Source organism: Prionailurus viverrinus, chromosome X, assembly GCF_022837055.1.
Source record: "Prionailurus viverrinus isolate Anna chromosome X, UM_Priviv_1.0, whole genome shotgun sequence".
NCBI classification, from domain to species: domain Eukaryota; kingdom Metazoa; phylum Chordata; class Mammalia; order Carnivora; family Felidae; genus Prionailurus; species Prionailurus viverrinus.
In genome coordinates, this window is record NC_062579.1 from 327,704 (window position 1) to 342,322 (window position 14,619).

At 40.9% G+C, this 14,619-nt stretch overlaps 1 protein-coding gene across 2 annotated transcripts in view; it reads right to left on the reverse strand.

Annotated features, from left to right (window-relative positions):
• Window positions 1-14,619, reverse strand: part of NLGN4X (neuroligin 4 X-linked) — a 319,875-nt gene that overhangs the window by 135,698 nt on the left and 169,558 nt on the right. The window lies entirely within an intron of this gene.

A 14,619-nucleotide genomic window follows, 5' to 3' on the forward strand; every position in this document is an offset into this window, starting at 1 on the left:
CCTTCTTATGGTTTATCTGCATCATTTTCAAAAGTAAAACTATTTAAAAGAGTACTCTGTATCCTAAATGGAGAAGAACTACTTTGTAGAGAATTCAGAAAAGGTAGAGCATGGTAAAGGAAAGGAAAATCAATGAAAATCCTCTAGATGCTGATTTTAACATTTCAAGGCAAGAGAATAATTTCATAATTCCTCTTTTTATTATCCATTACCTTTGTAGCCAGTTATGTATGGAAATCCTCAAACACAGTCATCAGACAGTGTGAGATGATCGCGTCATTTATGCGAGAACGTAACGAAATGATAGAATATGGAAAACCTTTAAAGTATTGCTTTCAAAATGAGATATCATATTAAATATGTATTTATTAGTTCACATTGTTTTGGGTCTCTTAACAGTGCAAATTCCAAGCAGAAGGTAGACTTGTTTTCTTAAATACAAAAAGAGTGCATCTTAGCCAAATGCATTATTTTCATCACACGGGAAGTTGTGTAATGGGCTACAGGGGACATAAATGCTTTTCCCGGCCATCACACACGTGTGTGATTGATCGCTTTGTCCCTCGGCCACAGAGGAACGCTTCTTTAATCTTCTAATTCAGTAATGGGCTCATTTCAGCAATAATAAGCTGAATGGGATCTGATCCATGAGAGAGTGCCCATGCCTCATCACTTAACTCACTGGTAACCCATTCCTTCTAAAGACAGGTATGGATGCTTTAAAGATGCCAGCCTTGGCCACCAGTGGGTACCATGAATAAATACTCCACACATACATCTTAATATACGCTCTCACCCTTACTGGAACATCGATCTGAAAGATAACACGAAACACTTCATTCAGAGGGTTTCATCCAAAGCATATGTACCTTGAAAAATGGGGTCCCCACAGATGAGTTCACTTTCTGCATCTGAAGCAATCAGCATAGTTGATCTTCATTTCCCGCCCCCCCCCCCCCGCCCCCGCCCCCGCCTGGAATCACAACATCTGAACCAGATCGAGTTGCACTCAAGGAAAATACAGGCAAGGCTGGAGAGCCTGTCTAATTAATGCAGCCTTCAACGAACAGGCTTCCTGACATCCGCATTTGGAATTTCTGTTCATTCCATGCCTTGGTGACACAGGACAGGAGGGTGATACGGGACAGGGTCGCCTATGGGAAATCAAGAGCATTCCTTTTTTTTTTCTTTTAATGTATTTATTTATTTTGAGAGAGAGAGCATTAGTGGGGAAGCAGCAGAGACACAGGGAGGCAGAGAATCCCAAGCAGCCTCCCCACTGTCAATGCAGAGCCTGACGCAGGGCTCAATCTCCTGAACCGTGAGATCATGACCTGAGCCGAAACCAAGAGTGGGAGACTTAACCAACTGAGCCACCCAGGTGCCCCAAGGGCATTCCTTTTTAATGTGGAAGGAGGATTCTTGGTGATCAAAAGCCCTAGGAAACAGAACATATGGAAGCCGGTGGATTTCTCTGAAGTCATAGGCAGACGTCTATTTTGAACACATTTTGTGATGGCATCCCCAAGTTTGAAGGCTTCTGCTCCAAGACATATGAAGAGATACGGAATTGCTGACTTACTGGGTGTGGTCTTGAGGTCAAATACCTAGGATTCATCCCACAGACATTTATTATGTGACTCACACGTGCTTGAGATTTTCCTAATCGTTGTGAAATGTTCTGCCAATCAACTTATCCTGCGTTGTCCATGTATCTGTGACTACGGTAAAACCAAAGTCTAATTTTTTGTAATTTTCTACCAGTTTCAAAATGCCTCACTCTAATAGTGAAAATAATAGGAGGGTTTTTGTTTTTTGCATGTATTTTTTGCGTGTTTGCTCTGATTGGCTTGGGAAGACAGATTGAGAGAAATATGAATAATAATTTGTTCTTTCTTTTGGAATTAGGAAGAATTCTTTTCACACTTTCTTTGGTTGGAATCAAAATAAACCTAAAAGTGCATAGGTCCCTGATATATGTTTGTGCTTTTTATTAAAATCTCAAGGCACTGCATAGCTTCACATAAACATTTTTTTGTTGTTGTGAATTCGGTTATTGAAATGTTTCTGTTCTTGGGAATATAACACAAATCCTATTAGATTTACAGGAGTCTCTCCTTTTTATTAAAACGTTCAGCTGATAGGATATATTACCTCCTCACACAATCTCTGTGAGCTTGAGATTAAATCACAATGCATTTAAAAGCTGGAACTAATTTAATATTGAATTATGCTGGATGGTTTTCCTGCACCTGTATTTAGGAAACTCATGTTGAAAATGAAACTGGCTTTTATTTGCCCTAAGATACCTCCAGAAATGTTGTATTAAAAAATGATAAACCTCTGTAGATATGTGTATAGGTATACATATTCATTCTCCTTGCCAAGAGATTCTGGAAGATTTTGACCCCATGGGCATCGTTCTAACTCTGATGAAAACCTTCTTTCCGTAGTCAGAACACAGACTACTGGCAACTGGGTGGTTCTCTATGCCAGGAGACTTTTCGGTTGTGGCACTGGAATTACAGAGAGCTGGGACCTTTGGCATTTCGTCCCCTTGCATTCTACATAGAGGAAGAGTCGCTTGTCCAGCATCACCAATAAAATCTGTCCAGTAACCTTTGGGTTTCCCTGTGTCTGACTTGGGGACTATTGCACAATCTTCCCCTAAAAATGAAATTTGTTTGGACTTATGCAAAATCCTCCCTACTCTGCAATTCCTGAATCTGTTGTGCCAGGAGATGCTTAACTGAATGTCCCCAAAGAAGGCTCTCAAACTATTTTTAAGAATCACAAGTCACTGAAGCCTTTGGAAAGCAGGATGATATCTTACTGCAGATGACGACTTTTGCAACCTCTATCTGCTTTTGAACTTCGCTGACTGGCCACAAAAGAGCTGTTCGTTGTTCTTTTCAGTGAGAACGCAGAAGACATCATGATACAAACAATAGAAATGTCAACAAGGACACCAACGTAAGGGGAAGAATGCCTCTCATGTCTTTTCCAGTGTGGCAATGTTCAGTCAACACACTGTCTATAAAGGACCCTGTGATTTGCTCAAAAGATCCAATGCCCTGCCCCAGGGAGGTGTTTTACCATCCACACCTGCTAACATAGCACTCTTGGCCAACGAAATGTGATTGGAAGAGACATACGTCACCTCCAGGCGGAAACATTAGGAAGCATTGCGTTTCTGCCGTATTTCTTCCCCTCTAAAACCAGACCAGCATGTCCCGCATGGGGACTACCACTTCAAGTTTTTGTTTGGGAAAGAAGAGGGAGTAGAGAACAATCAGTCAGCCCCAAATGGACACAAACATCATAAAAGGGAAATAAGCTATTGTTGTTGTCGCAAGTTGCTAAAATTTTGGATGCTTTTGTGACAACTGCACAACCTAGTCTAAGATCACTGTTGCAGCCATCTGCTTCTCTCCATGAGGTACACATTCTCTCTCTCTCATGCACACACACAGAACACACACAGCCACGTGCATAGTCACACTAGCACACAGCTTCCTAACATCCCAACACATACCTCAATCCAAGAAATCATTTTTATTTTTTTAATGTTTAGTTATTTTTGAGAGAGAGAGAGAGAGAGAGAGAGAGAGAGAGTTTGAGTGGAGGAGGGGCAGAGAGGGAGGGAGACACAGAATCTGAAGCAGGCTCCAGGCTCTGAGCTCAACGCGGGGCTTGAAACCACAAACTGTGAGATCATGACCTGGGCCGAAGTTGGATGCTTAACTGACCGAGCCACCCAGGCATCCCAACAAACTGTTTTAGATCAGAAGCGTGTCTGGATCCCCAGTGCACTTGAATTTGGAAATCAAAGCCAACATGATAGTTTTTCCTAAGGGTACATGTTTACCTTTTCAGAAAATTACTTTTTTTAGTACGTGGTCCTAATTTCCATATCACTATAGTGCAATAAAAAAGGGAACACCAACATAGGGTATGAAGTGCCTACATAATTATGATGACCAAGCACAACACTATCATGATTATACCCTAAAATAATTAAGACTAGGCAAAAGTAAAGCAGTGTAAACAATCATCAGGCAATTTCTGAAGAGCTTAAAAGAATCACGTATCTGAAAAGATCGGGCACAACCTTCCTTCAAATCTGCTGGTTCTCCAGTAACACACGGATGGTGTCTTGCACAAAGCAAGCACTCCACAAATGTTGGCTCATGTTATCGCCAGAAGTGGCATTGTTTTTTCATAGTTCCCTATACATTTTCTGCGGTTTTCTGTCTCCCACATTTTGCTCATGCAGAATTTTCTTCCTAGCTACTGAGACTAAGACTGATCTAACTTACCCCCTGCCCAAACTTATTCCTCAACTCTGCAAACCTTATGCCGCCCAGTCTAAGGGCCGGCAGCTCAAGGGCGTGTTCCCAGGAGGAAATCGCGTCTTTATTAATGTATTACAGTGGGATTTTGTGGGTGTCCCTGTTACACCTGAGTTGTATGTCAATTATACACTCTACACTCCCTAATGATAGCAGGTGTCCATCAATGGGTGAATGTGGTATATTACAGATTTTGCATAAATCTGTCATCTATATACATTACATATACACAGTGGAATATTACTTGGCCATGAAAAAGAAGGAAATCCTGCCATTTCTAACAATGTGGACGGATCTTAAGGGCATTATACATAACCAAGATAAGTCAGACAGAGAAAGACAAATATTGTATGATCCCACTTACATGTGGATTCTAAAAAAGCTGAACTTGTGAAAACAGAATAGAATGACGAATAGTGCTTCCCAGGGGCTGGGCGTCAGGGAATTCCATTTAGGAATCAGAGAAGGGGGGTATGACTGATGTCTGCATGTTTTGGGGTTTTTTTCTTAGTAACTTAAATTTTAGGACTGGTTTTCAATTTTAAGTAAAATTGTGAAGACAGTACAGAGACTTGCCATATGTCTCACACCCAATTTCCTCTGTTATTAACATCTAACATTAGTCTGGTACATTTGTTATAATTAATGAGCCAAGACTGAAATACTATAATTAACTAAAGCCTGACATGTATTCAGATTTTCTCAGTTTTTACCGAAAACTGTCCACATCCCATTTCAGTCCTCATGGCTTCTTAAGCTCTTGGCTGTGAGAGTTCCTCAGAATTTTCTGAGTTTTGATGACCTAGACAGGTTTTTTTTTCTTCCTTCCCAGATTTTATTTAAATTCAAGTTATTTGACCGACAGTGTAGTATTGGAGAACCAGTGGTTCATCACTTACTTATGAGACCCAGTGCTCATCCCAGCAAGTGCCCTCCTTAATGCCCATCACCCATCTAGCCCATCCTCCCCTCCTCCCCTCCAGCAGCCCTCAGTTTGTTCTCTGTATTTAAGAGTCTCTTATGGTTGGCCTCCCTCTCTGCTTTTATCTTATTTTTCCTTCCCTTTCCCTGTGTTCATCTGTTGTGCTTTTTAAATTCCACATGAGTGAAATCATATCCGTCTTTCTCTGACTGACTTATTTCAATTAGAATAATACACTCTAGTTCATTCCACCTTGTTGCAAATGGCAAGATTTCATTCTTTTTAGGACTGAGTAATATTCTGTTGTATCTATATACCACATCTTCTTTATCCATTCATCCGTCGATGGACATTTGGGCTCTTTCCATACTTTGGCTATTGTTGATAGTGCTGCTATAAACATGGGGGTGCCTGTGTCCCTTCGAAACAGCACACCTGTATCCCTTGGATAAATACCTAGTAGTGCAATTGCTGGGTCATAGGGTAGTTCTATTTTTACTTTCTTGAGGAACCTCCATACTGTTTTCCATAGTGGCTGCACCAGCTTGCATTCCCACCAGCAGTGCAAAAGAGATCCTCTTTCTCTGCTTCCTCGCCAACATCTGTTGCTGCCTGAGTTGTTAATTTTCAAGAGTTCCTTTTTCAAGGGTTCCTTTTTCATAACATATTCACCAACACTTGTTGTTTCTTGTGTTTTTATTTTAGCCATCCTGACACATGTGAGGTGATGTTTCATTGTGGTTTTGATTTGTATTTCCCTGATGATGAGTGATGTTGAGCATCTTTTCATGTGTCTGTTGGCCATCTGGATGTCTTCTTTGGAAAAGTGTCTATTCATGTCTTCTGCCCATTTCTTCACTGGATTATTTGTTTCTTGGGTGTCGAGTTTGATAGTTTCTTTACAGATTTTAGATACTAGCCCTTTATCTGATATTGACAGTTTTGACTGTCTATAGGAATTCTGTAGAATATCTCACAATTGGGGTTTGTCTGCTTTTTCATGATTTTATGGGGTTGTAAAATTTGGGGAGGAAGCCCACAGAAGTCAAGTGCCCTTATCGTCACATCATATCAAGCGTGTATGCTGTCACCGTGACTCATCACTGCTGATGTTGGCCTTGACCACCTGGCTGAGGTGTGCTTGACTGCTTTCTCCACTGTCAAGTGTAATGTTCTCTGCTCCTCTCAGAATGATGCTCTCTGGAAGGAAGTCAGCATTCAGAGCCAAACCGCAGGAGTAGAGATTCATGCTCCACTGGCTTGAGGGAGAGGATCCACACAAATTGTCGAGAATGCTTCTTCATGGGAGATATGTCTCCACCGCCCGTGGGAGGGAGAATCATGCGACCCATTCCTTAGGAGATCCACACTGTAATCCGCCAAACCTGAGAATATGATGTGATACGTGACAAGGGGGAACAGAAGTTGCAGATACAATGAAGACTTTTAAATAAGGAAATTATCCAGGATTATCCAGTGGGCCCAATGCCATCACAAGAGTCCTTCAGAGTGGATGAAGGAGGCGAAAGGAGAGAATCAGTGCCAGAGACATGTTGCAAAATATGACACCTGTGGACTTTGCAGATCAAGGAGGGCCTGTCAACCAAGAAATACAGGTGACCTCTCGAACTGAAAAACGCAACGAAGATTTTCCCCTGGATCCTCCGAAGGGCCGCCATCTTGTGAAATACTTTAATGCTACCCAGTGAGATCCACTTGGGATTTCTTACCTCCAACACGGTAAGATAAATTTGTGTTGTTTTAAGCCAGTAACTATGTGGTAATTTATTACAGCACAAACAGGAAACTCATAAATCATGTTTCATTTCTTCATTCAGTCACTGATGTCAATATGAGGTTATGGATATTTACTTTACACTCAGTTACAATCCACTAACTATTTTGTTGCTTGAATTGCTCCAGCTCTGGCCATTGAGAACACTTTTATTAGGCTTCTGTGCCCCTTCAATAGACCCCTATCATTACGGTTTGGTTTTGTTGTGTTGGGTGTTTTATTTTATTTGGTTAGCACTTACTTACTGTAAAGTGTTCCAGATTCATCTTGTCTATTTCCTACCCCATTTCTAGAATCGGACACTTTTCCAAGGAGCCCAGAGTCCTTATACTTGACATCTTACAGGTCAAGATTTTACAGGTCAAGAAGTGGAAGGAGACCAATTGTAGATAACTTGCCGCAACAATGCAAGACCTAGTTGGTGACACAGCTGATACTTACATAACAGGCTTTACAGCACATAATTGTGTCTGTAATTCATACTAGCCAGTGACAGAGTAAAAACGTTCACTTCATACCCGTCCGGCTGGTCTATTACTACAACAGTTATTTCATTTTGACGCTGTTATTTAAAAAAAAATTTGTAATGTTGATTTACTTTTTGAGAGAGAAAGAGACAGAGTGCAGATAGGTGAGGGGCAGAGAGAGAGGGAGACACAGAATTTGAAGCAGGCTCCAGGCTCTGAGCTGTCAGCACAGAGCCTGACATGGGGCTGAACTCACAGACTGTGAGATCATGACCTGAGCTGAAGTTGGACGCTCAACCGACTGAGCCACCCAGGAGCCCCAGAGCATAAACATTTCTAAATTGAATAGCATATAAAATTTTTTGTTTAATTCTATTATAAATAGTGTAGGAGGAGCATTTTTATATAAATCCTTGAGATTGTCATTTACTAGATGTATTTAATCTCATCTATTTAAAGAGCCTTAAAAATTTTTTTTTTCAATGTTTATTTATTTTTGAGAGACACAGAGAGACAGAATGTGAGTAGGGAAGAGGCAGAGAGAGAGGGAGACACAGAATCTGAAGTAGGCTCCCGGCTCTGAGCTGTCAGCACAGAGCCCAACGTGGGGCTTGAACTCACAGACCGTGAGATCATGATCTGAGCTTGTCAGACGCTTTACTGACTGAGCCACCCAGGTGCCCCATTATGACACTGTTATTAACTAATCTGCAATGTTGGCCTAATACAGGTACTTTGTAACCATCTGAACACTTATCAGGAACTATTTCTGATCCCACTATACAGAGAAGACAGTTGTAGGGAAGAGGGCTTATGGAACTTGGTCCAAGAGATCAACCGGCCACAGTTTTGAGATGCCAACCCAGGCCCCGAACACATTACAGTAACATAAAAGTCAACATTTTAGCAAATGGGGGAAAATATGTTATGCAAGGTGGTAGGTCAGTCTGTGACAACGTGGCTTTGTTTTCTTCCCCAAACTAAATAGTAAAAAAACAGAGACGAATAAGCCATTCAGTATGCCCTAAGACCTTTGGTCTAGTAAAGAAAACAAAAATTATACCTACATGAACGACAGCTAGTATTCAGGGAAAGGCATGACCTGGGTGTTGTAGATTATGGTTTCAAGGAAACAAGACATTCTGGGACAGGAATAAATAGAGAGATCTATCTGACTGGGGGAAGGTCTCTAAATCATCAGAGTATCATCTATCAAGTATAACTCATTCTTTAGGCAAGACCGTGGCAATGAGCTTGAAGAACACACTTGTGTTTTGGATACAGTCCTAGGTGTTAATGATAGATTTTTTTTGTTTATATTTTACATTTATTTATTTTTGAGAGACAGAGAGAAACAGAACACAAGTCGGGGAGGGGCAGAGAGAGGAGGAGACACAGAATCTAAGGCAGGCTCCAGACTCCAAGCTGTCAGCACAGAGCCCCACGCGGAGCTCGAACCCATGAACGGTGAGAGCACGACCTGAGGTGACGTTGGACGCTTAACCAACTGAGCTACCCAGGTGCCCTGATAAAGAGATTTTTAAGCTATTTCAAGCCATTGCCCCCAAGGACTCAGAATCCTTAGGTAATGCTGTAAACATAAAATGCTACCCAGCTCTATTAAACACATGTTGATAATCTCTAATTTACACTGATTTCAATATCATTATATATTTACATTAGCATTATATTACTTCTGAAAATAATACTACGTGGTGATTGTACAATGGCATTTCGATGGGATTTTCAGTAATACAACTGTTTAATCCCATACCCTTAATGACTCTAAGCCAATCAATTCATTCTATTATAAACCCATAAACCATTTGCTTTGAGCCAAGATGTAACCTTAATATGTCTCTAGGTGTTTACAGATTTATGCTAAACGAGTTCCGTTTTTAAAACCATGTTATTTTGAGATCCGCAGACAAAGTCAGTGCTAGCTTAATGATTTCATTTCTTTGGTAATTATATGCAATTTTAGGTATTTATGAAAATCTCTCCAGGTAATGGATTTTGGCTTATATTATTATTACTTTCATTCTTAGAAATAGGGAATGATGAAATTCAGCTCCAAATATTTAACAGTATAAAAGAGTCAACAAGAAGGTGGTGAAGAGTGTTAAAATATCTTCAAATTCCAATCTTTTCACCAAGAAAACCCATTTTTTGCTGCCATGGCTACATCTGCGTGCTGGTCAATATCCAACCAGCTTTCAGGTTTGGATAAAGCCTCTTCTTTGCTGAGTCCTCCCCTAACAAGTCACTTCACAGTACAGTGTCTACTTAGCATTCCTGGATGCAAATTTCCCAACTGGAATACCCAAAAAGCCAACGAAAAGACGTGAACATCACAGAAAATGAAGAAGACCAGAAAAGCTAACGTCGCATCTGGTGGGTTTATATGAACCCCATTAAGGAGCTTTAAAGAGGGGCGCCTGGGTGGCGCAGTCGGTTAAGCGTCCGACTTCAGCCAGGTCACGATCTCGGGGTCCGGGAGTTCACGATCTCGCGAGATCTCGAGTGATCTCGCGTGAGTGCGAGCCCCGCGTCGGGCTCTGGGCTGATGGCTCGGAGCCTGGAGCCTGCTTCGGATTCTGTGTCTCCCTCTCTCTGTGCCCCTCCCCCGTTCATGCTCTGTCTCTCTCTGTCCCCAAAATAAATAAACATTGAAAAAAAAATGAGCTTTAGAATTAAAAAAAAAAAAAATCTTAGGGGCACCGGGGTGGCTCAGTCAGTTGAGCCTCCAACTTCGGCTCAGGTCATGATCTCGCGAGATCTGGCGTGATCTCGCGTGAGTTTGAACCCCGCGTGGGCTCTGTGCTGATGGCTCAGAGCCTGGAGCCTGCTTCCGATTCTGTGTCTCCCTCTCTCTCTGCCCCTCCCCGGTTCATGCTCTGTCTCTCTCTGTCCCCAAAATAAATAAACGTTGAAAAAAAAAAAATTTAAAAAAAAAAAAAAAAAAAAAAAAGGAGCTTTCAAGAGAGTTCAGTCTTGCCCAGGGATCTTCCTGAGGCACCATCGTGTTGGGAATTGTTCTACACCTGTGACAGGAAATAAGTCAGGAAACACTTGGGCACACGCTGCATCCAGCCAATTATCACAGAGAACAAGTGCCTGTCTATACGAAAAAAAAAAAAAAAAAAAATCTAGGAAAGGTATTCCTAGCTCAGAGGGTGGCCTGGGCATTGTTTCAGGAAAGCTCCTGCCTCCAATATGTCTAGGTATATGTTCGAATGAGACAACATGGAATCCAGCCAAAGCATACAGGTAACACAGCGGGTTGGTGCATGGAAATGGTACCTGCACCTTACTGTTGCAAAACTGGTCAATTCGGAAAAAGCTCAGGAAGCTCGATGTCATTTTCCACATCCTCAGCTAGTACAGAGGACTGGAAGGTTAACACTTCTGTGAACTACTACCTAATTAATACTTCATGTGGACACATACTTACTTACTTAACGTCTTAGCAAGGAACAGTGCTGTCTGGAGGGATATCTCATTGGCAATAGAATTTGAACAGGTGTTCAATAGGGTCCACCACCCCAAAGGGTCTGTATTTGTAAGGTCCCCTCCCTCCCCCCAACATGGTATGAGTGCTGGCAGTCTGAGACCGCCCCGTTGAGCGACGAGGACTTTCTGGGGCAGTGGCACAGGACAGGACCTCTCACAGAGCCATCTACTATGTGGGTACATCTGGACTTGCTCAAAGGTGAGGAAAGAGAATAGAAGACAACACAGCATGTGTTTTGTGGGCCAAGAAGCAGGGGGGAACAAACGAAGGTCACAGCTTCTGGAGACTCTACGGGAATATTTTGCGAAGCATCGGCCATTTCTCACGGAAGAAAATAGGATGTAGTTTCTCTGGTGCAGTGGCAGGAAAAGAGAATGGTCTGAGACAGAAGAGGACACAGAAGTAGAACCCACATTCTTGGTAAGGAACAATGCGTAGGGCACCTGAGATGTCAATCCAGGACATCTAATTCTAATTGTCACTGGGAGATAGGACACCATAGAAGTACGTCTTCAAGGGGAAACGGGATGGCTGTGTGCTGTATTTATCCATTTGAACACCCTGATGTAAGGATAATTGGGAAGACAACTACCATGAGGAGAGAGGAACTTCAACAGACAGAAAGTACATGATCAATTCCTGACACCTCCTCAGGTATAAGGAGTATCCGGGTCTCCACAGGCAGGCCCTGTGCGCCCGAAGGACCCCTCAAACGGCGACCACACCAACCTGGAAGTTACCATGAGGAAGCCTAGCACGTTCTGATGTCTCTCCTAGTGACCACTTTGATGAAGAACATAAAATGTTCATTTTTTCTTAAAGGAAGACTATGTCATGACCCAATAGGAACGAAGTTTACTGTAGGAATGCTGTAGACGCTTCCACAGAAAGAAGGATGGTATTTCACTGGTCTCGTGAACAGTGGAAAGAGCAAAGTCAAATGGAGACCAAGGAAAGATCCAGGGAAGGGTGCCTGGGTGGCTCAGTCAATTAAGCACCCAACTTTGGCTCAGGTCATGATCGCATGGTTCGTGGGTTTGAGCCCCACATTGGGCTCTGTGCTGACAGCTTGGAGCCTGAAGCCTGATTCGGATTCTGTGTCTCCCTCTCTCTCTGCCCCTCCCCAACTTGCACTCTGTCTCTTTCAAAAATAAATAAATATTTAAAATTAAAAAAAAAAAAGAAAGATCAAGGGAGAACAAAGTATTTGAAAGGTGGAAAGTATGGGATGCCTGGGTGGCTCAGTCAGTTAAGTGTCCGACTTTGGCTCAGGTCATGATCTCATGGTTCATGAGTTCGAGCCCCACATCGGGCTCTGTGATCACAACTTGGAGCCTGGAGCCTGCTTCGGATTCTGTGTCTCCCTCTCTCTCTGTTCCTCCCCTGCTCGCACTCTGTCTGTCTCTCTCTCTCTCAAAAAAATAAACAAACGTTGAAAGATGGCAAACAGCATTTGACACAGATAATATGTTTAACTAAAGGACTTTAGTATCTGGAATATTTATTTACTTGAATAGGGAACCCTTTTCTAATCCCGCAAATGAAGTGCAGACATATCCTTACATGGAACACTCTGGGGAAGAGTAAACGACGTGAATGTTCAATAAACATGTAAGGAAAGAGATCACGACATGATCATCATTTTTTCAGAGACTTCTGCAAGTTCGAGTCAATATGCTCAAAAGAAACATAATGAGAACCAAAAATACTCAAAAGGAGACCCAATGAAGTCATTACTGCACATGATTATCTAAGCAGGGGAAAATAATTTAGGACATCAGCTAAACAAATTACAGTAGATGAGGTATTCGTTATAATGGTATGAAATCAATACACAAAATCAATTTTCATGCCTGTGAATATTAGCATATCTAAAAGGAAAGCCTTCTCATGTTAATAATAAACGGTCTGATAATAACCTTATGAAGTATGTAAGATACATCGTATAAAATATATAAAATCTGAGACACGTACAAGATTTCTATACATTCAGAAGCTGTCAAGGGCAGAAATTAAGTGTGTCACAATATCAATATATTTTCAAATTTGTTAGTTTAAAATAGTGAGCTTTTGGGGTAGCAACAAAATCATTCTAATCTCTATTCCAAAAAAAATAAGTGAGTGTGAGTAATTTTGGGTTGAAGAAGGCAAATACCATTCTTCTGCCCTCATTATATTATTTATTATAAGATTAATTATTTTAGCATGAGCATGATGAAGTCTTTCTTTTTAAAAAGTACCATTAGCTACATATTTGAAAAAGAGGGAAGCATGACAAGTTCATTTTACTGCAAAATAAATTGTGGATTAATTATTTATGCTTAAAAACAATGCCTATGTTTATGAAACAATTATATAATGTTTGCATTGATGCTTTAGTTCAACATATATTTACTTATATAAAATTTTTTTAGCATTTATTTATTATTGAGAACAGACACAGAGTGTGAGCAGGGGAGGGGCAGAGAGAGGGGGAGACACAGAATCCAGAGCAGCTCCGGGCTCTGAGCTGGCAGCACAGAGCCCAACGTGGGGCTTGAACCCCCAAACTGCGAGACCATGACCTGAGCTAAAGTTGATAGATACTTAACCGACTGAGCCACTCAGGAGCCCCTAAAGAAAGTGTTTATTGATACAGATGCTCACATTTTTGTGCTATACAGCCACACACACACACACACACACACACACACACACACACACACAGGATTAGTCAGCTTTTCAACTGCCATTCTGTGAACGTGGCCATGAGTATATACACAGACACACACGCATATACACACATACGTATGTATGAATATACTTTTGTCATTTATTAGACATGATACATTTAGTATGCACGTAAATATATGTAAAGCATCAAATAATAGAAGACATGTATAAAATTTGTACATAGACATTTTTTTTTTAATTTTTTTTTCAACGTTTATTTATTTTTGGGACAGAGAGAGACAGAGCATGAACGGGGGAGGGGCAGAGAGAGAGGGAGACACAGAATCGGAAACAGGCTCCAGGCTCTGAGCCATCAGCCCAGAGCCCGACGCGGGGCTCGAACTCACGGACCGCGAGATCGTGACCTGGCTGAAGTCGGACGCTTAACCGACTGCGCCACCCAGGCGCCCCTGTACATAGACATTTTAATGAATAATAGAATCACTCAGGAAATATATATTTTTTGTACACACGCATACATATATACATATATATTTAAAACAGAATGGTATCACTGAGGAAGTATATATATTTAGATTTATATATATTTATCTTGTATACATATATTTACTTAGTACACATATAATGTATATTTATTTTGTATATATAGCATGCAAATATATAAACATACTTAATAAGTTAAAAATATAAAGGTATATATTTAGTAAGTATATAAAAATACATTTAATAAGTGTTAAAAATATAAAGGTATACATTTAGTAAGTATATAAAATACATTTTAATAAGCATATAAAATGTATATTTAATAAGTATATAAAATATACAATCAATAAGCATATAAATATATAATTAATTCATATATAAAATATGTATTATTAAATATACAGTGTATAAAC